This window comes from Halichoerus grypus, chromosome 2, assembly GCF_964656455.1.
Source record: "Halichoerus grypus chromosome 2, mHalGry1.hap1.1, whole genome shotgun sequence".
Lineage (NCBI taxonomy): Eukaryota > Metazoa > Chordata > Mammalia > Carnivora > Phocidae > Halichoerus > Halichoerus grypus.
Genome location: NC_135713.1, coordinates 123,652,082 through 123,677,250, shown reverse-complemented (window position 1 = coordinate 123,677,250; position 25,169 = coordinate 123,652,082).

Genomic DNA, 25,169 nt, shown 5'->3' with positions numbered 1-25,169 from the left:
TTAGTCATTTTTTTAAGCATATAAAGAAATACTCTGAACTCTTACATTTTTTTCTTGTTGGGGATGAGTTCAGTCTGGCCTTTCTCCCTCCACCTTTACTGGTGGGTTCTTCCAAGTGGCTGCTAACAAGGGAATCACAAAAATCAGGAGGTTGTCTTTCTAATGAGGCAACCACGTATCGATTGTTTCTTGGAGCTGCTGATTCGGGGTTTCTGTTAGCGGTTTCCTAGGGTTTTTCTTACTCAATTTCCAATAGTATTTTTTTTTCCTAGAGGAATCTTCATAAAAAGTGAGAGCCGTGTCGGCAAATATTTTTTGAATAAGCCATAAAAATTGTTAGCCATACAAGAAAATAAGTTGATAAATTAGACCATTTAAACTTACAAACTTGAGAAGACACCATTAAGAAGGTGAACAGGCATTCTGCAGAATGGAAGAAGACATTTCAAAACCTATGTCTGACAAATGACTTGCATCCAGAATATATAAATAACTTCTGCAAATTGATAGGAAAAAGAAGACAACCCATGAAAAAATGTACAAAAGACTAGGAAAGATGTTTCATAAAAGAGGATATCCGATGGCCAAGAAACATAAGAAATAATGTTCAGCTTCATTAGTCATCAGGGAAATGCAAATTAAACCACAATGAGATAGACTACATCCACCAGAATGACAAAAGTAGAACAAAAAAAGCAAACCCAGAAGATAGCCAGGTGTTAGCAAGGATGTTGAATACCAGAAACGACATATACTTGGGACAACTGTTGGTAGGTACCGAGGTTAAACGTATGCCTTCTTATGATCCAGCCTTTCCATTCTAGGTATATACCCAACAGAAATGCATGCACGTGAACATTACAAATGTGCTAGAATGTCCATAACAACATTTTTAATAGCTCCAAACTGGAAATGACCCAAATTTCTATCATCAAAAGTAGAATGGATAAATGAATCGCAGTATATGTATGATGTATGTGTGTGTATCTATCTGTATGTCTATCTATCCAACCATCCATTCATACATCCATCCATCCACCCACACAGTGGAATACTATGCTGCAATGAAAATGAATAGTCTACAACTCTACGCGGTAATATAGAATGAAGCTCGCAAACATAAAGTTGCACTTCAGTAAAAAGTTAAAATAGAAGAAAACCCCAGAAAACTAGTCTGAGCAGAACCTTAAAGCTGATGCTCAGTGGGAGGCATTGCTGTAGCTCTGTGTAATGATGAGTTCCTCCACATGTAGGACAGGTTGACAGGGACATCCAGTGCCAGTCAAGCCCCCAGCACACCAGAGGGGCCAGCACAGCCCCCTGGCCAGCCTCTGAGCCACGTTACTAGGAGAAATGGCAGAGGAGAAAAGCCTTGACCTGAGCCCAAACTAAAAACAAGGACAGAGTCTCCTTACCCTCAAAAGTTCTACCTTTGAGGGTTCTTTGTTTTAAATTACTTTTTAAATACCCAGGCAATACGGAAATCTAGTTTTTCTAAAACTTCACAGATGTTATGATGTCTTGGATTTGCTTTAAAACAGTAAGGGAGTGTGGAGTGGCTGGGGCCATAGATGAAGCAACCTTGGTCATGAACTAGCTGTTAAAGCTGGGTAATGGATACCCTGGAACCTCGTTAGAGTATTTTCTCTATTTTTTATACACTTGGAACTTCCTGCACTAAGAACTAAGCACACAGTACATAATTACTGAAAAGGTTAAAGTCACGGTAGATCACTAAGCCTCAGATGGTGAGGCTCACCCCTGTCCCTACTCCCCCCAGTTGCCCCCACTGTTACCAGTTTGGCTTTTATCTTAGGAGAAAATGGATGGCGCATTCTAACTAGTATAATTTGAGGAGGCTTTAGTAGAGGGACAATATGTAGGTTATGGGGAATCCACAAAGCATAGTGCAACACCCCGAGGCTTGCTATAGAAGGAGGCGTTTCTCCCCTTTAGGCCCCAGGAACCAATACCTGGGAGAAGAGGGTGGGGCACCTTGAGAGAAGCTGTGACTTTGGTTGAGGGATGTGGCCAGTTTTTGGAGACCTCCTAGATGGGACCTAGGAGAATTAATACTCCAGTGTCCTTCTCTTCCATTCCTTGGGTTTCCTGCTGGTGCCCGCCATTGGCTGGGAGGCACGGCAAGTCAATGATGCCATCCATACAGGCCGGCCTCCCGGGGCACAGAGCGGGTAGGGAGGGGGCCTGCAGGGGCCATGTGGAAGGTGACTGGTGGAGTGTGGGTCTTGCCAGATGTTTTCCGGTACATTTGCATATGTGTTTATGAATCCAAAGACAGTATGTGGTTTTGTTTTCATTGCTTTTTTAACCATGCATGGGATCGTACATCGTGCCTCACTCAGCAGCTCGTGGTTTTCACTCATCACGTCCTGGTGTTCTGTCCACGCCACTACCTCAAGATCAACCTCCTGCTTTTCTTGTGGCTGGTGGTAGGCTACAGTGTGGACATATTACAGTTTATCTTGCCGTTCCGTCTTGACAAAAACTTAAGTTGCTTCCGTCTTAAGAATGTTGTCTTCACCCGGGGAACTCTCTTGCCATCTTGGCAACATCTGGGAAGTTGCCATATACGATATGTCATTTGCTCCCACGGGGGTCTTATGCATGATTGAAAGTTTTTCTGGGTTGCAGTATATACTTTAACTGGTGTTTAGCAGCTGTGGGGAGTCAGGTGAGGAAGGCCATGAGGACAGGATCAGGCATTGGAAGATGGATTTGAGTTCCAGTTTTGCCCCTGCCTTGCTGTGTAAACTTGGATAATCACTTAGCCTCTCTGATGCTCAGTTTTTCCTTGGCAAACGGCAGATGCCACTCCTATCCTTTCCACCTGCCCCACAGGGTAGCTGTGAGTGTATCCTGACATGAAGGGTGGGAAAGTGCTTGAGACAGAAGCCAGGGACTGTCTCCTGTCAGAGTACAAGGCTTGTGCTTCTCTCCTCCGGGCACCCCCCCCCACCCCCCCGCAGTTAGGACAAGGGGATTGCTGCCAATAGGCGGCTGTCTCCCTGTACCCCTCACCCCTTGCCCTGACCCATGGCTATGGCCCACGCTCAGTTTCCCTGAGTCACAGGGCTCCCCCAGACCAAGGCCTGACTGGCTCTGTGCTTTTTAGGTAGTTTCTCCATAGGCCTAATGTGCTATGGGATTTTGGACTCTTTTATCCTGGAAGACTGAATGGCTCTGGAAATGGATTTTTCTGTCCATGGTTGAGGACCAGTAGCTGGTCCTTTCCTCTTCTCTGACTCCAGATCAGAGAGGCAGCTTAGGCCAATGTCACCACCCCGCAAGGGCAGGGTGACAAGCTAGGGAATGGATCTCTGTCCCTCTCTTCTTCTAAGGCCTTAAAACTTGCCTTCTCCCTAAAGCTTCTCTCACAGTAAACCACTGCTGATAATTCTCAAGTGCTTATTTTCTGCCAGGCACCATGCTAAATGCTTTCCATATACTATTTCATTGCACCCTCTCAAGAACACTATCGTTACTGGTCCTGTGTCCGTTTTACAGATGGGGAAACAGAGGCCCAGAGGGTTCAAGCCTTTGTCCCAGGTCAAAAAGGCGAGGTAGGGTTCCAAAGCCCAGTCTCTCTGACAGCAAGGGCCATGTGCTTGGCCACCCAGCCGTGCCTGATGGCACTCTCACTTTGGTTTCTTAGGGTTCTTTGTGCTTTGACCCAGAGTAGTTCCTCTCCATGTATGCCTTGTTTCCTTGAAACCAGTGAACATGTTTTCTTCTTTTTCTCTCCCTAGAGTGACTGGGATAGAGTTGTGCATACAGTAGGAGCTCAGCAAATCCAATTTCTTGTGAAAATCCCCCCTGGGGCACGGTTGGCAGGCCCAGCATACCAAAAAGGCGTGTTGGCCCTTTATGGAAGTTATCAGGAAGATTAATAAGGCTTGAAATGCGAGACCCTGGCGGGGCTGACTCAGACCTCACAGAATGGCTCAACCAGCCTTTGAAGAGCAGAGAGCTATTTACATCCTACTAATGGACCTCGCTGGCTGCAAGCAGTCAGAGCCGCTGTATAAATACCCTGGCTTAAGGCCTCAGAGGGAGTGAGGACAGGGAGAGGGACAGGGAGCGCCTCTCCCCATCCTCATCCCCTCCTGTGTATGGCATTCATGGGCGTGAGACGCTCTGGAGGCGAGGGTTCTAGTCTAGTGGGAAGCCTGCAGCTGGCCTATGCGTGGTAGCAGAATGGTTTTTAGTTGGCAGTGTTGTATGTAGAAGACTCTCCTTGCATGAGGTTCTTTGCATAAATAAATGATGACCAGCTGTTAGTCTTCCTATGAGCATGAACATCCATCATGGCTTGTTTCAAATATAAGTCTGGGAAGGAGAAGTTCAGACTCCCATGAAAGGCAAATGTTCCAATGATAGTCCAGCCCAGTCTGGCACATATCTGCCTAGAGAAACTCACAAACTGGAAGCACTGGCTAGGATCGAGCCTCAGGGGTGGGGTGGAGGGTCTGATGTCCTCTTTGGGTGCCCCTTACCCAGGGAGCACAACTCACCCAGGAAGCTGTGTGTTTTTCAGTAGGGAGCACAGGAGACCGGGCTCCAGGTAGGGGCCTGTTTGGTAGAGCCAGCGTGGTACCAATGGCTCCTTCCCTCTTCTGGATGCCCTTCCCCGTCCCCTGCCACAGGCCTTTACTCACAGCAGCCTTGGAGAAGGTACAGGTTGGGCTGGCAAGGGGAAGGTCTCCTTCTTTAGGGCTTAGCCCCCAGGCTGCACATAATGATCGTGGCCGACTGGCTGTTAGAGATGCCCCTATTTGGGAGTAGCTGGTGACAAGCAAGGCAGAATGTCACCGACAGTCTGGCAGACCCTCCAGTGCCCTTTCTGCCTGGTGCAGGTGCGAAGCCTCCATGGCAGTCTTGTCAGCCCTCAGCCAGGCTCCCCAAGGGAGACAGGGACCTGTCCTGCCTGTACCCGACCCCTCCCACGACCATGGAATGCTGTCACACTCCTTATTCATTTTGGATTATGATTACTACTGCTTTTCTGTCTTTTTCTCTGTGAACTCATTCACTCATTCACCCACCCATTCTAAAAAGATTTAATTTGTATTTACAGTGTGCTCGGTCCTGGGGAATACAGGAGTAAGCAGGACAGACATGGTCCTGATTCACTGGAACTGACAGTTCACTGGAAATGGGGAAGCACAGTCAGACAAAACACAAGACAGGGCGAGACTAGCATATGCAAAGGCCCTGAGGTGGGGCAGAGCTTGGTTCCCTTGTTGCATGAAAACCATCAGTGTGGCTGGCAGCGTAGTGAGTGAAGAAGGCAAGCTGAGAACACTCACGCGGGGTGGCAGGCCCTGTGGCAGGCTGGTGGGGAGAGGAGCTTTGCGGGTTCGGGTGAGGCAAGGAGGTTTAATGGGAGTTGCGGGTGTGGTGTACCAAGAATGTGGCTTTGTGAACATCGGTTCATTCCTTATAAGCATTTATTGGGAGCCCATGCTTGCCAGGCATTGTGCTGAGTGCTGAGGCAGAGTGAACTTAGTCAGGACCTATCTCCTGGAAGCCAGGAGTGGCCATGGCTTCGGTGAATTCTCTGGGGAGCGCGTTCCCAGAAAGCAGCACTCCTCTCCACCAAACCCCCTTCCGCCCGTCAGCCTGAGCCGTGGGCTCGTTTGGGTTCGTGCTGCAGACGTGGCGGGTGTAGGCGTGTGGTACAGCCAGACTCCGCGCAGTGGACGCTGTGGGGACCCCGTCCTCGGGAGGAGGGGGACGCCTGCGTTAAGGCACCAACAGTACAAAGGCCTCAGTCCAGGCTGCAGGTGCGGGAGACAAAGCGGCCCTGCTTAAAGCTGTAGCGCACCGGGCGCCTGTCACTTAGCCTCTCTCTGTGTAGCTAGAGAAAGGGAGTCCTGGAGAGAATGTCATCAAGTTTTCCTGACGAGCTGATAATTATATTTCTGATTTCCTGGTTGAAAAGTTCTTAAATGGATGCCTTGGTGTGCACAGCTCACGTATCGACCCGTGGTGCCGTGAACGTGGCTGACTCTTGCCGAGAGCAGCCGGCAGCTGCGTCCTGGAGAGCCCTCGGTTTGCGTATCCCGTGTCCTTCATTCCCGAGGAAGGGAGTCCTCTCTGGCCCGAGAGGCTCTGCATCCTCCTGTTTTTGGAGGGATCATTTCTTTCCTTAGTCTCTTTGCTTTCCTTGCAGGTTTGTGGGAAGCGTTTATAGCTCTGAGCACGCTAGCCTCTGGTTAGCCCCGTGGAGAACATCATCAGTCCTGCCTTCGCTGCAGGATGTGGGCTTTCAGTGGGAGACCGAGGGTGCAGTGGGAAGGCTGGGGCCTCCGGAGCCATGGTGCCTGGCTTCTAGCTGTTCGGCTTTGGAGAAATGGCTTAACTTCCCTGAGCTCTGGGTCCGTTAGGGGAGGAGGGAGAGAGCCAGACAGTCATTCCTGAAATAGTGACTACTGCTTGCTCGCCAGGTTCTTCAGCAGCTTCCCTGTGTCGGTGGGTGATTCTCGAGTGTACATCACAACCCCTTGGAGGGCGTGCACAAACACAGATTGCTGAGCCCCACCTCCGGAGGAGCCCATTCAGTGGGTCTAGCATGGGGCCTGAGAATGTGCATTTCTAACATGTTCCCAGGTGATGCTTGATGCTGCGGGTCCCAGGTCCACACTTTGAGAATGACTGCATGGAGCTCATGTAATTCAGTCGTCGTGACAACCCCCTAAACTTGGTATGATTATAATTGTCACTCTGCTGATAAGGAAATCAAGGATGGGAGGATGACGTGACTTGCCCAGGGTCACAGTTCCTGCGTGGTGAAGCTGCAATTCAGATCCAGGTCCGTGCTCTGCAAAGCCATTCTTCTTAGATTCTGGCCGAAGGGGTGTGTGAGCCCTGACATGGTGCCTGCCTGTCAAGGGGTGAGGGACTCAGTCAATGCTGCCTCGGGTCCCTGTACCTCTTTAGGACACAATCAGACCTTTATCCAAGATGACATTTGACACCAAATGTTTTTCATTATTGGTTTGTGATAAAGCAGAACCAAATACTACCCAGAAAACTCGGGTGAGAAAATGCAGGCTCGAAAGGCTGGGGAGCTGGGTAGGTGCTGACCCATCAGACCCTAGTTGCCCTGGAGGGCCCGGAGCGGCTACAGACTCATTCGTGTGGCCTCCACCCCATGTCCTGCAGTAGTAAGTACAGCAAGGGGGCTCCCAGCCCAGGCCAGACGGCTTCCGGGGCCCGGGAGCTCACTCCCTTCTCTGACCTTGGCACAGTGAGAAAGGGCTTCCTTTTTAAAGATTTTAGTTATTTATTTAAGCCGGGGCAGGGTGGCATGAGTGTGGGGGCGGGGAGGGAGTCAGAGGAAGAGGGAGAAGTAGATTCCCCGCTGAGCGGGGAGCCTGACACGGGGCTGGATCCCAGGACCCTGAGATCATGACCAGAGCCGAGGGCAGACACTTGACCAACTGAGCCACCTAGGAGCCCCAAGGGCTTCCTTTTTAAAGTGGAGGTTGGCCTGACGGAGGCAGCCCATGCTAACAGAGAGAGAAGTCACAGCCTTCCAATTTCTCTACCTCTTCTGGTACCCCCAAGGACAAACTGTGCTGTGAGCCCCACAAGCCTGCCTGTATGACAGCATGGGCGCTCTCATGGGGGACTGAGCTCTGGGGAAGCTGTGGAAACCTTGAAGCTGGGCCTTGCAGGGAGGGAGTGGGACAGTGGAGAGGAGGCAGGGCCGGCCTGGCGGGGGAACTAGTAGGAGCCAAGGTTCGGGGGTGGGAATGCAAATGGCGTGCTTGAGGCGGAACGTTAGGCTTCTTCCTACAATCCAGTCCTATCTTGCCAGCGATGTGTCCCCTGTGCAAACTTATCTTCTCCTCTGTCCAGATGGTAGGCAGCTTGAGTATGGAGCTGAGGCATTAGGATTGTCTCCTCTTAGATAAGGGGCCAGGGCTGCAATGCTCCAGGAGGGGCTCGTCCCCTCAACAGGCTCAGTCCACGCTTGGGGCTTCCGTGGGGCCTGTCGGCTTTCTTTCTCAATTCTTAATCCAAACATTTGTGACAACCTTCCATGTGAATTCTCAGGAAGGCAAGTTATCATGGGGGCTTCAGCCAGGGAGCCCCTTCTTTGCCTGCCCTGTGGCCCCCCCCATCCCCTTTATTTTCTCGCTGGCAAGAAGGGGTGAATTTCGGAGAGCGCTTGTCTGCATTCCAGCTCCCCTGGCCCGGAGCAGGCCCTGCTGAAGCTGGTACCTTCATCTCCGTGAGCTCACCCCTAAACTCTCTGGGTCTTAGCTGGATTAAGGGCCTATATTGTTGCTGGGGAGGAAGGAGGTACCTCCGTAATTGCTGGTTAAATCTACCTAACAATAGCCACATGGGGAGCCAGATTGGAGGGTTATTAAATATGAGCACCGTTCTTCCCCCACACATGCCTTTGTTGGCATAGCTGGGCAACAAAGGGGGGGGGTTGCAGAGAAAAGGCTGCAGAGTCCAAAGGGGGCTTCAGAGGCCCTGTTTCCAGGAAGGAACAGATGCTTGGTTCACAGAGGAGCTGGGGTGACCCGTCTCCCAGCCCTGGCCTGGGCGAGCCTCTTTCTGGGGGCCCCAAACTCACAGCCCACAGACCTCTCTGACCGTAAGGTCTGAAGTCCCTGCACAGACAGCTTCTCCGGCGTAGCCAGTCCCTGCTGCTGTCTGAGACGGTCCTGTCGCCCTACAGCGGACACCTGCAGTCGCGGGGCTGCCACAGAGGGGAGGACGGGGTGCGGTGCACGGATGCCCCCTGAGCCGGCCCCTCTGCCTCTATTCGGGGTCATGGCCACATGCTTCTCAGTTTTTTTTCCGGGTGCCCTTTTCCCACAATGGAGGGTGAAGGGCACAAAAAAGCGTCTTCAAAGGCACGCCATTGGCTCTGAGCTCCTGCAGGGGGCGCCGGGCGGCTCCGTTGCCCTACCCCACACTACAGGGCCTGTGAGCAGACTTGGGGTGGCCTGGGCTCATTTTGGCCAGTTGCTTTTTTGGAGACTCGAGGTGGGCACCTGTGTGTGTGTGTCTCTGTGTGACAGGGAACTAGGTCGGGGGAAGGCCTGGAATAAGTGTGGAGCTGCCTCTTGAGGGGGTGTGATGCCTAGAAGGGTGCGGCTGGGTTCCTGTGTGGCTCTCTCATTTGGGTGCCGTGCTGCCCCCCGAGGCTTGGGGCCTCTGGAAGCAAAAGTCCAGCGGCGCCAGCTGGCTCGAGGGCCCTGGACGCAGGGCAACAGGTGTTGGCCGAGGCGGAGGCCACATGAACTCTGGCGCTCCATCCGGGAGGGCTCACACTCACCAGCTACCACTCTGGGTGAGCCCCAGACCCCAGGGCAGGCCTGCTTCCCTTTGGAGGGTTCCCCTCCTGTCGCTCACCAGACAGGGTAACACTGTCAGCCGTGGAGAGCAGAATGTAAAATCCTTCAGGCACCTCGTTGATCCTTTGATTTTTGCTTTAAATTGTGGATGTAAGCAACTCTGTAAACTAGGTTACTAGTGTTGAATTTCTAGAAAGGAACCTAAAATATAAAGACAAACAGGGAGATTACATGTGTATCGTATGATAGACCAAGAACATATGTCAGTTCTTACGAATCAGTATAAATTTCTTTTTTTATGAGGATGAGAGTGCTAGCAACCCTCCCATAATGCTGGGGGCAGATGGCTGCAGGGTTTTGACAAACACCGAAATATGTCCCCTTTGAAGTAGTTACAGTGCTTTATCTTTTGTCTGTTTCTACACAGCTCTGTTTCTTGCAGTGTTTTTCTCCCATTTTTTTTTTTCTTCTGGGAAAGAGCAGCAAATTTTCCTTCTGTGGGTACGGTTGTCTAATATATTTGTTACAACTTACATATTTATACTATAATTGCTACTGAAATGCTCTCTACCCTGCCTGGAGTCCGTGTCACTAACATTTCCAAGAACACTTTTATAGCAGTTGTTCTCAGATAGAATTAAAGGCACCAGAGAGGGGTGGGGGGTGGGGGGCAATGGGCGAAATAGGTGAAGGGGACCAAGGGGTACAGACTTACAGTAATAAGATAAATAAATCATGGGGATGTAAAGTAGAGCATAGGGAATATAGTCAGTAATATTGTATTCATTTTGAGTAGTGATGGATGATAACTGCACTTACGTGCTGAGCACTGAGTAATGTGTATAAATGTCAAATCACTATGTTATGATTCATCTGAAACGGATACAATATTGTATGGTCAACTGTATTTCAGGAAAAAAAAAAAGAGCAGGGATAGGGTGGAAGATGAGGGAGAAGGAAGTGTGGGCTTTGGTGTTGGTCAGCGTTTCAAATCCCAGAGTACCCCTCTGCCTGTGTGATTTCAGGCAGGTTACCTAACCTCTCTGAGCCTCTCTTTCACACGGAGTGACCACTCCCTGAGGGGCGTTGCTGTGAGAATGAGATGTAGGGATGCTGGTGAAGCCCCCGAGCACAGTGTCAGCATAGGGGGAGTACTTGGTGAATGGAGCAATTGTTACTGGGCAGGTAGGTTTCCTGTGACTGGGGCTTAGTCACCAGGACCCAGGGAGCTTCAGGGGTCGATCAGATCCAATCCCTGCTTCTTGGCAGGCCTGCCTTCCAGGCATCCCCACAAGACAGCAATCCACCCCAATCTCAGAGACCTCAGGGGAGGGAGAGCCCAGACTCCTGCTTACTAATGCATTCCAGCGTCAAACCCTCAGAGCCGGGAAGTCCTCCTGTGCGTCTACACTTAATCCCCCTCACCAGATTCGGAGCTTATTTTCTCTTGCTGTTTCCTTAGGGGAAAAAGCCTGAGATTTTGCTCATGTAAGATGTCTGACTTGCGTGGCAAGCGGCTCTATGTTGCAGTCTCCCTGTGAAATCAGTGTACAAGGAGATGCAGGAGGAGGAAGTGAGAGGGGCTGAGGAGAGAAGCATAACGTCCCGGGACTTGTCCTTTCCCAGCCCTTGGAAGGGGCCACGCTGCTGTGTGTGCTCATCTCCTCCCTTGGGACCTGTGTACTCAGCTGCGTGCTCCAGTCTCCATGTGGCCATGTCAGAGGGATCCCAGATTCCCTCTGACCCTGCTACCCCAGCACACCCACCTTGCACTTCCTCCAGGGCCCCACCATCTCAGGGGACGTGTCTCTGTCCAACCATTCACACAGCCGGACACCTGGGGGGCGCCCGTGGCACACCCTGTCTCTAGCCCCCTGGGAGCATCCAGTCCTGAGTCTTGGCTGGACGTCCTACAGCTGTTGACTGCATCCATCCACTTCTGCCCATCTTCACAGCTGCCACCTGGCGTGCTTGCCTTTGGCCCTCACCTGCGTGGCTGCAGCGGCATCCTAGCTGTCCACCCCGCTTTGACCTTGCCCTCCTGGTCTGTTCTCCGTGCAACACCTAGAGCCAGCTCTGTGAAACACAGACTGACCCTTGCACTCACCTGCGTAAGCTTCCAGTGGCACCCCAATGTCCTTTGCATAAAGACCAACTCCTTGGTGTGACCTTTGAGCCCTTATGTCATGATCATGCTGCCCCTTGCTCTCTGCTTCCCAGCCACTTTGGCCACCTTGTCCCATTTCCTCAAAGCATACCCCGTTCTTTCCTACCCCAGGTGGTTTCATGGGAAGGTTGGCCTTTTCATCCTGGTTTTGTCACTGGCTCTCTGTGTAAGCTGGAGTGTGACTTCACCTTCTGAGCTCCGTCTTCTCCTGCCCAATACATCTCTTACAGGTATGTGGGGCTCTCTCGAAGGTAGTATTCAAATCCAGGGAACCTTGAGGATTGAAATATACATGGCCTCACCTCTTCCTGGACTACTTTCTGCTCTACATGAGCCTGCCTGGTTCACTGTCATCTTAGATGTCAACTTAGTGGTTATGTCTGGCAAAGCCCTCCCCGGCCCTCAGGCTACCTCCTGTGCCTTTGTGAAAAGCTCTCCTAGCCTCTCCTAGAGTTGCTTTCCTTCAGAGTCCCTAGCGGAGTTTACAGTTAGGCATTCATGAGCATGGCTCTCTGATGGACAGCTGTCTTGATAATCCCCCCACACTGTAAGCTCTAGGAGGGCGGGAAGCTTGTCGGTTCTGTTGCCTGTTTCACACAGTGCCTAGCGAGAAGTCTGGCGCGCAGTAGGTGCTCCGTCCTTGCCTGTGGAATGAATGTTTATATCTGAGTTTTGACAAGGACCAGAGCTTTCCCAGTCTCCCCTTTGTGGGTTGTCTTGGAGCCCATGCCTAATTTCCTTGGCATCCTTTCTGTGGCCATGGTCCTTTCACCACCCAGGTCATCTTTGGGGTGGGTTTGGGGTTTAGACCAGACACGAGCCGTTCATCTGGTGCTTTATGCAGGGCACGTGTCAAGTCTTGACCTACAGTAGCTTTGTGCTTCTGTGTGGCTGGTGTGGCATCCACGTACTGTCTTTGGGAATGGGATTATACTCACATGCCTTCTACTGAAGGGCTCTTGTTGTTTATAGGAACCCTGTGCTAAAGAAAAAAAACAGTCCTTTGGAAAAGCAAATAATTACTAGCTAATTTGTCCCTGCTGTGGCTTCTGTTTATTGCATGTACTGAAAGAACTGTGTTGGCTACCTATTAGAGAAATGAGTGGCATCAGCTGGCCAGAAAGTCCTTGTGGGAGTAAGGTCAAGGGGCCCTGGTGGTGATGGTGTCTTCTCCGTCAGCTGGCTTTACCTCCAAGTCTCAGAAATGATGGAAAGGGCATTTGGTGTTGCCCACAAGCAAATGGTCAGAGCTAATTCTCTGTGCATCTTCTCCCACCACCCCCAGACCCCATGTCAGACGGGTAACGCCCTGTGCAGCTCTGGGCTGTGAGTATGGGTGGGTAAAACGCCAGCTTGATGGGAGGTGGTTTCATGGGAAGGTTGGCCTGGGTTTTCATCCTGGTTTTGTCACTGGCTCTCTGTGTAAGCTGGAGTGTGACTTCACCTTCTGAGCTCCGTCTTCTCCTGCCCAATACATCTCTTACAGGTATGTGGGGCTCTCTCAAAGGTAGTATTCAAATCCAGGGAACCTTGAGGATTGAAATATACCATCTTCTAGTATGATGATTTTTAAACGCTTGATCGTCTATCCTTATGTGTAGCCTCCTTGCATAGGTTCACCTGACTTCCCTGGGCCTCAGCTTCCACATCTGTGAAACAAGATGGGTTGATTCTGGATTGGCATGTAGGAGAACTAAACGCTCTCTCTCTCTCTGTCCTTCCACAGCAAATGCGGATGTCACTCATGAACTCCCAAGAACGCAGTCCTCCTCAGCAGAGCCATGGGATAGCCAGCTGGCACTGAGCTCTCCAGGGCTGGTTTGGGGCTGAAGCTGTTGGCCAGTCGTGGAGACTATATCCTCACAAATCATCTGGGAGGTGCAGATGAGAGAAGCAAGGCCCAGGGAAGCCGACTTACCCAAGACTTGGGAGGTAAGTGCATCTGTGAGCTGACAGCTGGCTTTGGAGAGGTTGTTTGGGTAGATTCTCCTGTCAGGAATGCACTAGCAGGTCTGATTCTGGGCCAGCATGGGCCACTCGTGGTTCCAAAGGCATCAGCTTTCTTTCCTGCGCACCTCCTAGGGGGTCCTTGACTTTGTCCTCTGATAGTGGTCACTGTGTTTGTATTCCTTTGCCTGTCTGCCTGCCTCCCCTCCTGGGGCGAACACAGCAGACCCCAAAAAGGACCCTGCCAGTCCCCATGAAAGCAGATCCATGGCCATGGCCATATCCGTTCCTGGGGCTTGGGGCCTGAGCACTCTCTCTAGAACAAGTATTTGGGGGGCTCTGTGCCTTATGAGGCGTCATCCTTTAGAGGCAAGCTGGTTTCCCATCTTTGGAGGAGCTTTCCTACTCAGAGGTGCCGCAGGCAGGGTAGTGGGGCAAAGAGTTACTTGGTGGGAAGGGAACCGGGGAGAACATGCTGTCTCTCTGCATGCATCCAGAAGTTGAAGTGGCTCTGAGCTCTTCATCCTTCCCTTCGTCCAGTGCTGGCTCAGGAAAGAAGGGCCTGCCACGTTGGGGCCCGAGCTGAGATCAGGAGCGGGGAGCTAAGTGGGCAGTGTGGCATTTGGTTTGGGCTCCCGAGGCAGCAGGCCTGGCTGAGACACTCAGCTCTGTAGGGTAGGGGGCTGGTCTTGGCAGAGGCCTGGATGCTGGGGGTCTGCCTCCCTATTAAGACCCCAAGGGGCAGAGGTCCCATGGGAGAGGCAGTGGTCCTCTCTGGTGTCTGTACCTCTGATCCCCTTCTCTATTTTATTCTTTCCAGTTTGCTTAAGAAATTGATGTAATGAAGACATTATGTGGCCAAGAGCGTTAGACCCCAACTGTGACCTCCACACCCCAGATCCCGATTCCCCTCCCTCACTCCTCAGAACTGTCCCAGGAGCCACGTGCCCCTGCTTGTGAATCTGGGCATCTCAAACAGGCACTTCGCTCTGACTTGGTTATTTAACAAATTCATTTGGGGGCGAGCTCAGAAATGAGGATCGGAGGAGAGAAAGAATTGTCTTTTCTTAACTGTCCCCAGGACGCCTTGAGCAGGCTTGGAGGATTCTCGCTAATATAATCCCTGTCAGAGAAGGAACGATAAAACAATTCAGGCTTTAGAAGCCAAATCCCTTTCCTGCACTCACACTATTTCTATATCTCTCCTTTCCCGTCTCCCCCCATTTGCGCCGAAGCTGAGGTGAGGGCTTCAGTGGATAAAGGATTTCATACTTCACTCTTCCATTTTTCATATTTAAATTTGCCTTACTCTCTGGTTTGACTTTCCACTGACCCTTGAAGAATTGGCGTATTTCAAGGGGGGTGGGTGGGTGGGTGGGAAGAGATCTCATTATAGGATATGAGAAAAATGGAGCAGAGTTTTAAAACTTTTAATGACTAAAACACAGTGTTCCAAGTCAGTATTGCATTGGAGTTGAAGTCACTGTTTGGTTACAAGTGTTTTAGGCCTAAACGGGGTTGATGACATCTGTTTAATTTTAGATGTCTGGAATACATTCTGAAAATAATGAAATCCAAATGTATGACCAAATTAGAGAACAATTTTATCTGCGACAAAGAAGTTTTTAAAATAAGAGCAAACATTTCGACCAAACAAAGCTTTAAGAGACCCATCAAACCTTTGGTCATCGTGCCGTGACTTTTCCCAGTGGGTCTCCACGGTGGAGAGAACTTTCCTTCCCTTTGCGTGTGAATCAGACGTTATTATGTAATTTTATACCCATTTTCCTCTCCTTTCTCTGCATGTGCACACTGCTCCGTGCTGCCAGCCCTGGGGAGACCGTGTTTAGGGGAGTGAGGACCCTTCACAGGAAAAGTTCCGTTGGTGAAGCAAAGGGCTGATGTCACAGACACTCCAAGGGCCACTTGTCGGCTGTTACATAATGGGCTGAGCAGCTTGGGAGGGGACCCAGGGAAAACTAAGAAGTGCAGAGGCCTTGCTAATGGGGCAGGGTCCTACCCTGGCCATGCGCTGTGTGGCTGGGGTAGGCCCCTGACCCTCTCTGGGCCTCACTTTTTCCGTATGAGCAGCTCAGGGATTCTGGGAGGCTTGCTGTGGTGTCTTCTCTGCTGGCAGATTCTCTTGTGGTGAGAATCCCCACTACTGGGAGGTGCACCGGATAGTTCTTCTTCTACTTCCTAGAAGCCCAGCATCTAGGGCGATAGAGAGACTCTGCCCATGTGGGTCTTCTTTACTGTCCTCATCCCGGGAAGTCCTTTGAGGGTGGTGTTGGCAGAGAGACATCCCTGTGTCCACTCCATGATACCAGAGTAGATCCAGTGTCCAGCCATGCCCTCTGTCCTTGGCTAGACTTTCATATATAGACAGGAAGTGAATTATGGTCACAGTAGTACCTGATGTCCTAAAAAAACCTGGCTACTGGGCAAGGTAATTCTGCCCTTCCTGGGTGTTTGTACCTTCCAAACATCTGTGGACTCTTATCTCCCTGCCTTGTCCCATTCCTCCAAGGTTGGCTCAAGCCCTCCCCTGAGAACCAGCCCCTGGTCTGCTGAGTCCTTCCAGTGCCTGTGCCCAGTGCTGTTCGGCCCGGCTCAGCCAGCCCAGGGTCAGCTTCCTGGGCCATGGCCCCGTGGACCTTTGCCTCCACATTTCACTCCTGGCTTGGGCCTCTGCGCTGGATATCCCAGAGATAGGAGGTTTCCCGAGCGCTTGCCCTTAACCAGTGACCACAGACAAGCCTGGAAGTGGGGGTTAGGAGCCTCTGGTGCTTGGGCTGAAATGCCTGGGGTGAACCTCGGGCTTGGTGAAGCCTGCAGGTCCGCTGGACTCTGCAGAAATGAGCGGGCTGCGATATTGGCTGCTGTGGACAGATGGCAGATGGGGGGATAATGCTGAGGTGAGCCCAGGCCTGCCCGGAATTCTGGGCTGGGTCTATACATTTTGTCTGTTAGCCCCTCGCTTGTGCCTCCTGGCTCCTTCTCAGGACTTTGTGTAGTGGTTAGTGGCCCTCAAAGCCTCAGCTGGGAGGCATCGTTGGCAGTGTTGGAGGACGATGTGATGGCCGCACTGTTGGGCAGGTATATTCGGGTACTTTTGTGGGAACTCCCAGAGGCCCCATGGTCAAGGGGCATGGACTGTGTTACCTTAAGGACAGTGGGCTGAACTCAGCATGAAGAGGGTCTGGAGGGGTCAGAGTGGCCCCTCCAACAACAGGTAAGGAATGCAGGGTGGGAGTTTCATTTAGTTCTGGGGGCTGGTGGGTGGAGGACATGGAGCAGCCGGGCTGGGACTCAAGAGACATGGCCCTCGCTCCATGTGACCTTGAGTGAGTCAGGGACCTTGCTGGGCCACAGCTCAAAATCTGTAAAATGTGCAGGTCAATACCAACCTGATAGGCTTACCGGGAAGCTCAGATAATAAATTGGAATTGAAAATGATTGTAAAGATGGCACTCTGTGAAGGCCCAGACAAGTGTGGGGAGTTTTCAGTTTTGTTGGTACTAATAGAGATTTATAAGGAGTAGTGATGATAGTAAGTTCATCCCTAATGGTTTTTTTAGCCCATTCAGGACAGTGGGGTTGAAAGAACATGGAATTAGGAGCCGGGCCTTTGGATTTCTGGGTTTCTTGTACCTAACTCTCTGTGTGGCCTTTGGTGAGTCCCGCCTGTCTTTGGGACTTAGTGTCCCCGTCTGTAAAAAGAGGCCCGCAGTCCCCACTCTGCATTCCTCCCCTGGCCCGCGGCTGCTTGGGTACTGGGGAGGTGGAGTGGTGGCCGGCCTAGGCTGTGATCCCTACTCCCCTTCTCCACCAACCTTAAGCTCTGACATGATCAGGATATTGATCACCACCCTGTGGACGCTGGGCCTCGTGGGAAAAGCCAGGGTCTTTGGGGGAGGTTGGGTGGGTGGTGGGAGGGATGAGGAGATAGGACAAAGCAGTCATTCACATCATGGTGACTGAGCATCATGTCTTGTGCCAGGCACTGTGCTAAATGCTGGGGATACAGCGGTAAGCATGACAGATGAGGTCCCTGCCTCCTGGGGCTCATATTCTGGTGAGCGACACAGACAGTACACACATAGATAAATAAATATGGAAGTTGTCCACTGTGACACGTACACCATAGAGCATTAAAATTGGGTGATGTGATGGAAACCTCTTTTCACCTGGGTGGTCGGGGACAGTGTCCTCGAAGAGGTGACAGTTCAGCTGAGATCTGCACAACAAGGAGTCAGCTGTGAGAAAATCAGGGGAAAGTGTTATAGGCAGATAAAACCACAGGTGCAAGGGCCCTGAGGTTGAACAGTCCTGGTGTGTTGAAGACGCGGAATGGGCAGCGCAGCTGGATTTAGGCATCAAGAAGAGAGTGGTAAGTGGGGATATGGGTGAGGTAGAGTGCAGACCATATGGGGCTATACAGGGCAAGGTCTCAGAGTTTGGATATAATTCCAACTATAATGTGAAGCCAGGGTGGTGATTGTGGTGACACGATTGGATTTGTGTTCTAAAAAGATCCCTTTGACTACGGAATGGGCAGTGGACTGTAGGGAGCAAAGGTGAAGACAAAAGTTCAGTTAGGCTAATAGAGGAGTGTAGGTGCAAGATGGTGGTGGCGTAGGCTGGCAGAGTGCAGTGGGGACAGAGAAGTGGGTGGATCCGGGTGCATTTTGGAGGTGGTCACTAGGATTTTCTGATGGGTCAGCACTCCATCCACACAATTGCCCAAGCCAAAGATTACTCCCAGCGTCCCTTCTTCCCTCAGCCCCACAGCTACTTCTGAGATGGGCAGAGGAAGAAGAGCGGCCTTGGGGGAGAGGCAATCAGGGGTGCAGCTTGGGACTTGTTAAGTTTGAGAGGCTCATCAGACATACGAGTGACGACGTCGAGGCTATCACGAGCGTGGAGCTGCGAGGAGGGTAGGCTGGAGATAGGCACTTGGCGTCACTGGTGTGGTGGTGGAATTTACAGCCACAGAACGGGAGGAGGTGGTGGGCAGAGGAGAGGAGAGAAGAGAGTTCGGAGAGTGAGCTCTTGGACTGTGTGGCCCAGCCAGCGGGGGTGCCTGGGACGGTACGGCCAGGAGCGTCTATCATCCTGGAAGGCAGGAGGAAGGAAGGGCTTCGGCGAACAGCCAGTTCGGTGGGGAGGTGGTGATGAAGCCTGCCTGGGCACGGCAGAGAAGACAGGGCGCTGTGGGCGAAGGTGGGCCACGTCTGTCCTCTCTCTCTCTCTCGGCGTTTTGCCAAACCAGGAAGCAGAGAAATGGGGTGGCAGCTTGAGAGGAATGTAGGGGTCCAGGCAGGGTTTTCTGGACATCGGAGACATTACAGAGAATTTGTAGGCTGGTGTGGATGATGCAGATGGGAGAAGTTAATGGTCCCTAGGTGGAGGGGACACCGATAGGAGCCACGTCTCTGCCGGGGGTTTGGGAGGTGGGACCTGGTGTACATAGGCAGGAGTGGGCCTTGAATAAGAGAGAGGATACTTGCTTTAGGTCTGGTCACTGTAGGGAAGGCAGAGACAGTGGACTTGGTGGAAGGATTCCTAGGGTTCTCTGACCCCCAGAAGTCTGTCCCCAGACCAGACGTCTTTCCCCATCCTTCTGATTCCCCATCTGCCTCCTGATGTCTCCAGCCATGTGCCTCTGAGCATACTTGCCCTTTCCCTCTAAAGCACCCCACTTTTCCCCCTTCTATGGTCTTCCATGTTTCAGCCCATTCTCCCCCAGCCTAACTCTTACCGCCTTCCTCCAGGGAGTCTTCTGGGATTACCTCAGCCCACAGGGCTCTCTCCCCAGCTGGGCCGCTGGAGCCCTGAAGATGACCCAGACAGACCCCTGGTCACTAGGCCTCCGGGGCCAGTGGGAGGGATGCCGCGTTGTCAGAGCTGTATCCATTGTTGTGAAGTCCTCTGCAGCTGGAGATCAGGCCGGTGGTTTGTGGAGAGAGAAGAGACAGAGGGCTTGGGTTCTGGAGTCTCACTCGCCTGGGTTCAAGTCAGAGGTCCTCACTAGTTGTAGGACCCTTGGCAGCTTTTCAGAAATCTTTCTGATCTCTGATTCCTCATCTTAAAGTCAGGTTAATAGGATTTACCTCAGCAGCATTAGGTGCGGGTTAAATGAGCTAATGCACATAAACTGCGCCTAGCACATTATTAGCACTCGGTAAATATCATCATCATCATCATTATTAATATATTTTTTTTTACCTACCATTTCTTTGGTGGGACCTTAGGGAAATCACTTGACCTTTCCATGCCGGTTTTTTCCTCTTCTGAAAACTGGGGATAGTAACAGTGTCCTCCTTAGGGGGCTGCTGACTTTAATGAGCCAAAACGTGCAAGGAGTTGAGCCCAACAGCTGGTGCATAGTAGGTGTTCAGGAAGAGGAGCTTGCTGCTGGTGACAGTCATGATGATGGTGGCAATTATCGCTCTGCATTTCCGTTTCCCCTGCTGAACCCCGCTGCGGCTGCAGAGGTGGTTGCCTGGGGGTCCCGCCAACGTCTGCCATGCTCAGGCGAAGGTTCCCCCCATCCCCACGTCTGCTCCCTCCCCGCCCCGCCGCCAGGCTCAGCTCTTCACCCTTGGCTTCTCACCCTTCCCCATGAACCCATTCATCTCTGGCTGTAAGGTTACAAGGCTTTGAAAATTAATTTTAAAAAATTACACTCTTCTGACCCTTTAAACTTCATTTTAAATCCTCTTAGTGCTCTAATGAAGCCCAGGCTGTTTTAGGCATTTTGGAGAAGTGTGGCTGACAGCGGCTTTTTAATTTAGGTAGAAACATAGGGACACACATGGACCCAAATATGTATCTGTATAATTAAGGATAAAAATCATAATCCCCTAAGCAAGCTGTGCTAGTGAGCATCAGGTTTAATAGGGATTATAAGGAGGAATTAAAGCTGCCCAAGGGGTACACCGAGAGACTTCAAACACCTTTCGGAAAACAAATTAACGTGGCTTTCAGAAATCATTTTCTAAGGGCGGCAGAGGGTTTTCCTCGGGCTTCCCTGCTTTCTTTTGAGATGTATTTTTAACACTTGTATAAACAGTTTGGGCCCTTGATATGGGGCTTCCTGTGCTCCTTTCATTAGCTGGTGTCTCGGCGAGAATTCGGCTCATTACCCGGGCATTTTGATTTCCCTGCCGCTGGGCCCAGCCTGGGGCCATCCTGTTTCCTTTACCGTTGCCTAGTGGTGTGGAACCCCTTGGTGTGTGGCTCGGCCTGTTATCCTATCTTCCCACCCAAGCCCAGCTTCCCAGAGGCACTTTCAATTCCCCGGAGAATGGGACTTCTGAGGCAAGGGGCAGTGGCTGGGAGGTTGGAGGCTGGACCTACGTCGGGATCATCTGAGAAGTTGGCAGAATCGGCCTTCCATCACCCAGGCTCCACTGGCCCCTTTGTTTATTTACCCTGCTCCTCCCTTCAGGTACACCTGCGGGGAATGTGTGGTCCCTATGGGTACTGAGTTCCCCATCACTGGAGGTATTCAAGCAGTATCCTGGCGTATGATTTTGAGGGAACCTGTGACCAGCTGTAGAATGGACCTGCGTTGGTCATTAAAATCCCTCGTAAACCTCAGATTCTGCAATTTATGCTTTACAATGGAGTCTGGGCAAGGCCTTGCTGACCTTTACAGCGACAGGGATACCCCTGATGGAAGACACAGCGCTGGGCTCTGAACAATCACCATTAGCGACCCCTGTTCTGCTGTCCTTGCTTGGGCCCACGGAGATGGTACTCTCTTCTCTTCTGGAAGTTTCAGGTTTATGCTCAGTTATAGGATTGCCTTTAGAGATTTGATCCTGTAGGGACTCAGAACAAAAATTCCGAATTCTGTCTACCTAGGTTCCCTTTGGAAGCTCATCTTCTTCCTTTGTAAAGCAGGAATAATAAATAATGATAGCTAACATGGATTAAGCACTTACTGTGTGCCTCACGCGGCTTGAAGCACTTGTTTGCTTATAACTACTTAAGTAGAACTCTGTTATTGCCTCCAGTCTGCAGAGGAGGAAACTGAGGCCCATGGAGGTTGAGTAACTTAGTCAAGACCACAACTAGTCAGTGATGAATGACAGCGTCTAAAAACCAGCTACTGGGGCTCTGCTGAGCCCTTCACAGGAAAGTAGGGGTGCTGCCTTGACCTCCCCCGAGTAGGAAGCCGGTGGGCACAGCGGAGCTGTGGGTCTTGACCTCTTGAGAAGGCTCAGTGACATTAGTGCCTCTCACCTTGGTCAGCGCCTTGGCCAGGCCTGGCAGGGGCCAAGTGGGGAGTGTGACATTGCCTTTGCCCTAGAGGGCAGAGCTCCTGTGAGCCGGCCAACTGGCAGCATCCAGACTGGGCTGATGGGCGTGTGTCTCCTAGAAGTTTTCCTCACCTTTGCAAATGGGCTGGCAGTTGGCCGTGAGCATAAGGCTGATTCATCCTGAGTTCACATGAGGACATTTGCCCAGAAGTTGTTTCTACTTCCTGCTTCTGTTGGTTGGGTACCCATGAGGCAGGAAGGAGGGAGCTTCCTTATCTTGAGGGAGGGGCTCTTAGAAAGGGAGGGAGCATGTATTTCCCACGAGGACGCGGAGAGGCCCTGGCTGGAGTGGTCATGTAATCCTATTTCCCACTGGAACTGTGTGCAAATCACACCCTCCCTTCCCCCCCCACCCCGGACCCCCGCCTCCCGCCTCCCCAGCTGCCCAGCTCTGCCCTCACAGGGGTCTTATGTCAGAGAGCTATGGTCACCAGGAACAGGCGGCTGGAAGGGAACAGCGAGCTCTACTGGGTTTGCAGGTCTCACTTCACCAAGGAGGTGGGATTTAGGCTGAACTTGAAGGCGCCAGTGAATTTCTGTCCGCAGAGAAGGGGGTGATACCATTTCTGAGCACATTCATGGAGCACGCCCTATGCTCTTATTTCATGCTCATGATGGTCCAGTGCTACTTTCTGCGTTTTATAGGTGATGGGACAGAGAGGGGAGAGGACTTGCCAAGGTCACACAGCTGGATCTGAACTCAGGACCAAAGCATGCCCCCGCTCTCTCCCCTAGCAGCTGGGGGAAAGTGTGAGCGATGGCAAGGAGGCTTGCAAGGACCTGGTGGGTTTGGAGAACAGCCGGAGGGCAGGCTTGGGAGAGAGGAGGTGGCAGGGTGTGAGGCTGGGGTTGTTGCTGGTGATGACTCCGTATGCCCAGAACGGCAAAGCCTCGGTGGTGTCCCAGTAAGCATTTAACAACCAGCTCTCCCAGAAAAAAAAGGGGGGGGGGAGAAAAAGAAAAAGGCCCTGATATGAGGGGTTTGCTGATGTCCATGGTGTAAATGTTTCCACCTTGGCCAGCTTCACATTCCCAGGGTGATGGCAGAGGACGCTGAGTTCTCCTGAGCCATTATGAGCAGCACTCCAGGGGCCTCGTGTCTCTGGCTTTGGTGTTTGGGGTTTACCTAGGAGACAGTAAGAGGGGAGATGACTCTGTCAGGGCTGTTCAAAATGTAACTCTTGGGGTTGTCTAGTGGTGGGAAAAGAGGCTGGTAGAAGATGACCTACTCGGGGCCAGTGCCGACCCTTAGAGCTGGAGGGGCTGGGGCCTGGGGCAGGCAGGGCGGGTGGGGTCGTTGGAAGGGAAGGGCCAGATCCCAGGCATTTGGTGCAGCAAAGGTCTTTTCCTCTGTCAGAAACCTCATGGGTCTCTTGCTCTAAAAATGCACGTCTCCGTGGGAGGCTTCTGGAGGCAGTGAGACCTCAGCGCCCCATCTCCCTTTTCCCTCCGAGGTCAGGCTGGGCTGCGAGCAGTTTCACACGGGAGGAGGAGTGCTGGGCCTGCTTCGGCACGGTCCCCCAAGAAATGACCTGGGGGAATTTTCATTTGGGAAAAAAAGATTGTCTTGGAACTAAACCCAGTTGGGGAGTTCAGGGCAGAAGGGCACATCCGAGTTTGTGCTCAGCTGTGACAGAGGCCTGCTGAGCTGCTGGGACAGCCTTGGGACTGGGGAGAGTTCTGCACCGGCCTCCTGCCCTGACCCCATGTGGGCCAGAGGATCGAGGCCAGGGGAGTGTGGCCTGGCGGACAGAGCGTGGCTGGCCCGCAACCCACAGTCAAGGCTTCCTGTGGGAGGGCTGTTGTAGCTGAACTTTGAAGTGTGGGCAGCATCTGGAAGTGAAGGGGTCCCTTGGCGGCGTCTGAGGTGTGTATATGGCCGGCAGGCATCTGCCTCGTAGTTGTCTCTGCCTCTGTTCCCCGCCTGGCTCTTAGCACAGGGGCTGGACCCACAGACTACAATTCCCAGGCCTCCTCACCAGAACAACGGGTTCTAGTTAGGTTTGGCCCATGGGAGGCAGCGACAGGAGGTTGGAGCGCAGGAGGAGGGGACAGGAAGGGGTACTTCTCGCGTCTCTGGCTTGGGTGTCCAGCAGCAGTGTCTCCTCTGGCTCTGATGTCACTCATCAGCCTGTCTCCTCACGGTTGGGGCTCCCTCAGCCCGAGGAGGCCCTGATGTGATTTTAGCTCCTACTGAATGGCCGTGGCTTCTGGGTTCTGGAAGCACCTCCTCCAGCTTTTCCCTCTAGCCCTGGGGTTGGTGAGGGCTTTCTCTTGCTAATGCTGATCTTGTTACTTCACTGTCCCTTGCTTGTCTTCTACTCTGGAACTAGGTCACCATGATGGCTTACTGGGCCTTGGCTGTGGGCTTTGCTTTCGTGAATGGATCCTGACTGAACTGTGGGAAGGGATGAGGGGCAGGAGAAGTGTCCTGGCAGTGGGCTGTGTGTCTTCCGCCTCATCTTGCCCTTGGACCAGATGGCCGGATCTGACGCCTCGCGACCTAACAGCTTAGCCTAGGCCTGCCTGGGCCCCAGACCCCTGAGGCTTCAGGGACTTCCAAATGTGATTCTAAGGCCCCTGCCTGCCACCCCACCAGAGCCATCTGCTGGAGGCCTGGTACCTGGCTGAAGTAGAGGCCTGTCACCATGTGGTTCCTTCATTCACCGGGTCAGAGCTGGCTCCTCCAGGCATCTACACACTGACTGGCTGACTTTCTTTGTGGCCTGGCCCCCCTTGCTCACCCTGCCCTGACCTGCTCAGGTTGGCGGGACCACGGACTTCTGGCCCAGGTCTCCCATTCCGTAGCTCCTTCGAAACCGTTTTCTCAGTGGGAAGAAAGGGTGAGGCAGGAATTCTGTCTTGTGAGGGGAAGTGTGTGCCCAGGCTTATGCACCAGGGACAGGAGGCTCAGCTGTGGTAGACTTCCAGGCCGCAATGCGGCCACAGGGCTCCTGGGATCAAAGCTGGGAAATCCCAGTCCAGTCCCACGTTGCATTTCATGTGAAGACACAGTGGCCTGAGAGGAACAGGGACTTTCCCAGAGTCACTCCGAACCAGTGGTGGAGCAGTCGCTGAGGCTGTGGTATTCCTCCCAGCACCTGGCGGGCCTGCCTGAGCATCCTCGCTGGCTTCGGGCAGCACCGTGGGTGGGCCAGGCCGGATGAGGGGGTGCTGGGGAAGGCGGCCCTGCTGGGAGGCCAGTCTGCTGCCTGAAGACGCCTCAGCCGGGCCAAGGTGCTTGTTCCCCAGAAACTTTGGAGGTCAGCAGAGGCCCCTCCAGAGCCCAGGACGCCAGGTCGCCGTTCTGCAAGTGCGGGACACGCATGTGTGGACGCCTGCCCCGGGTGCAGCCCTGGAGAAATCCCCGAGTACACACCG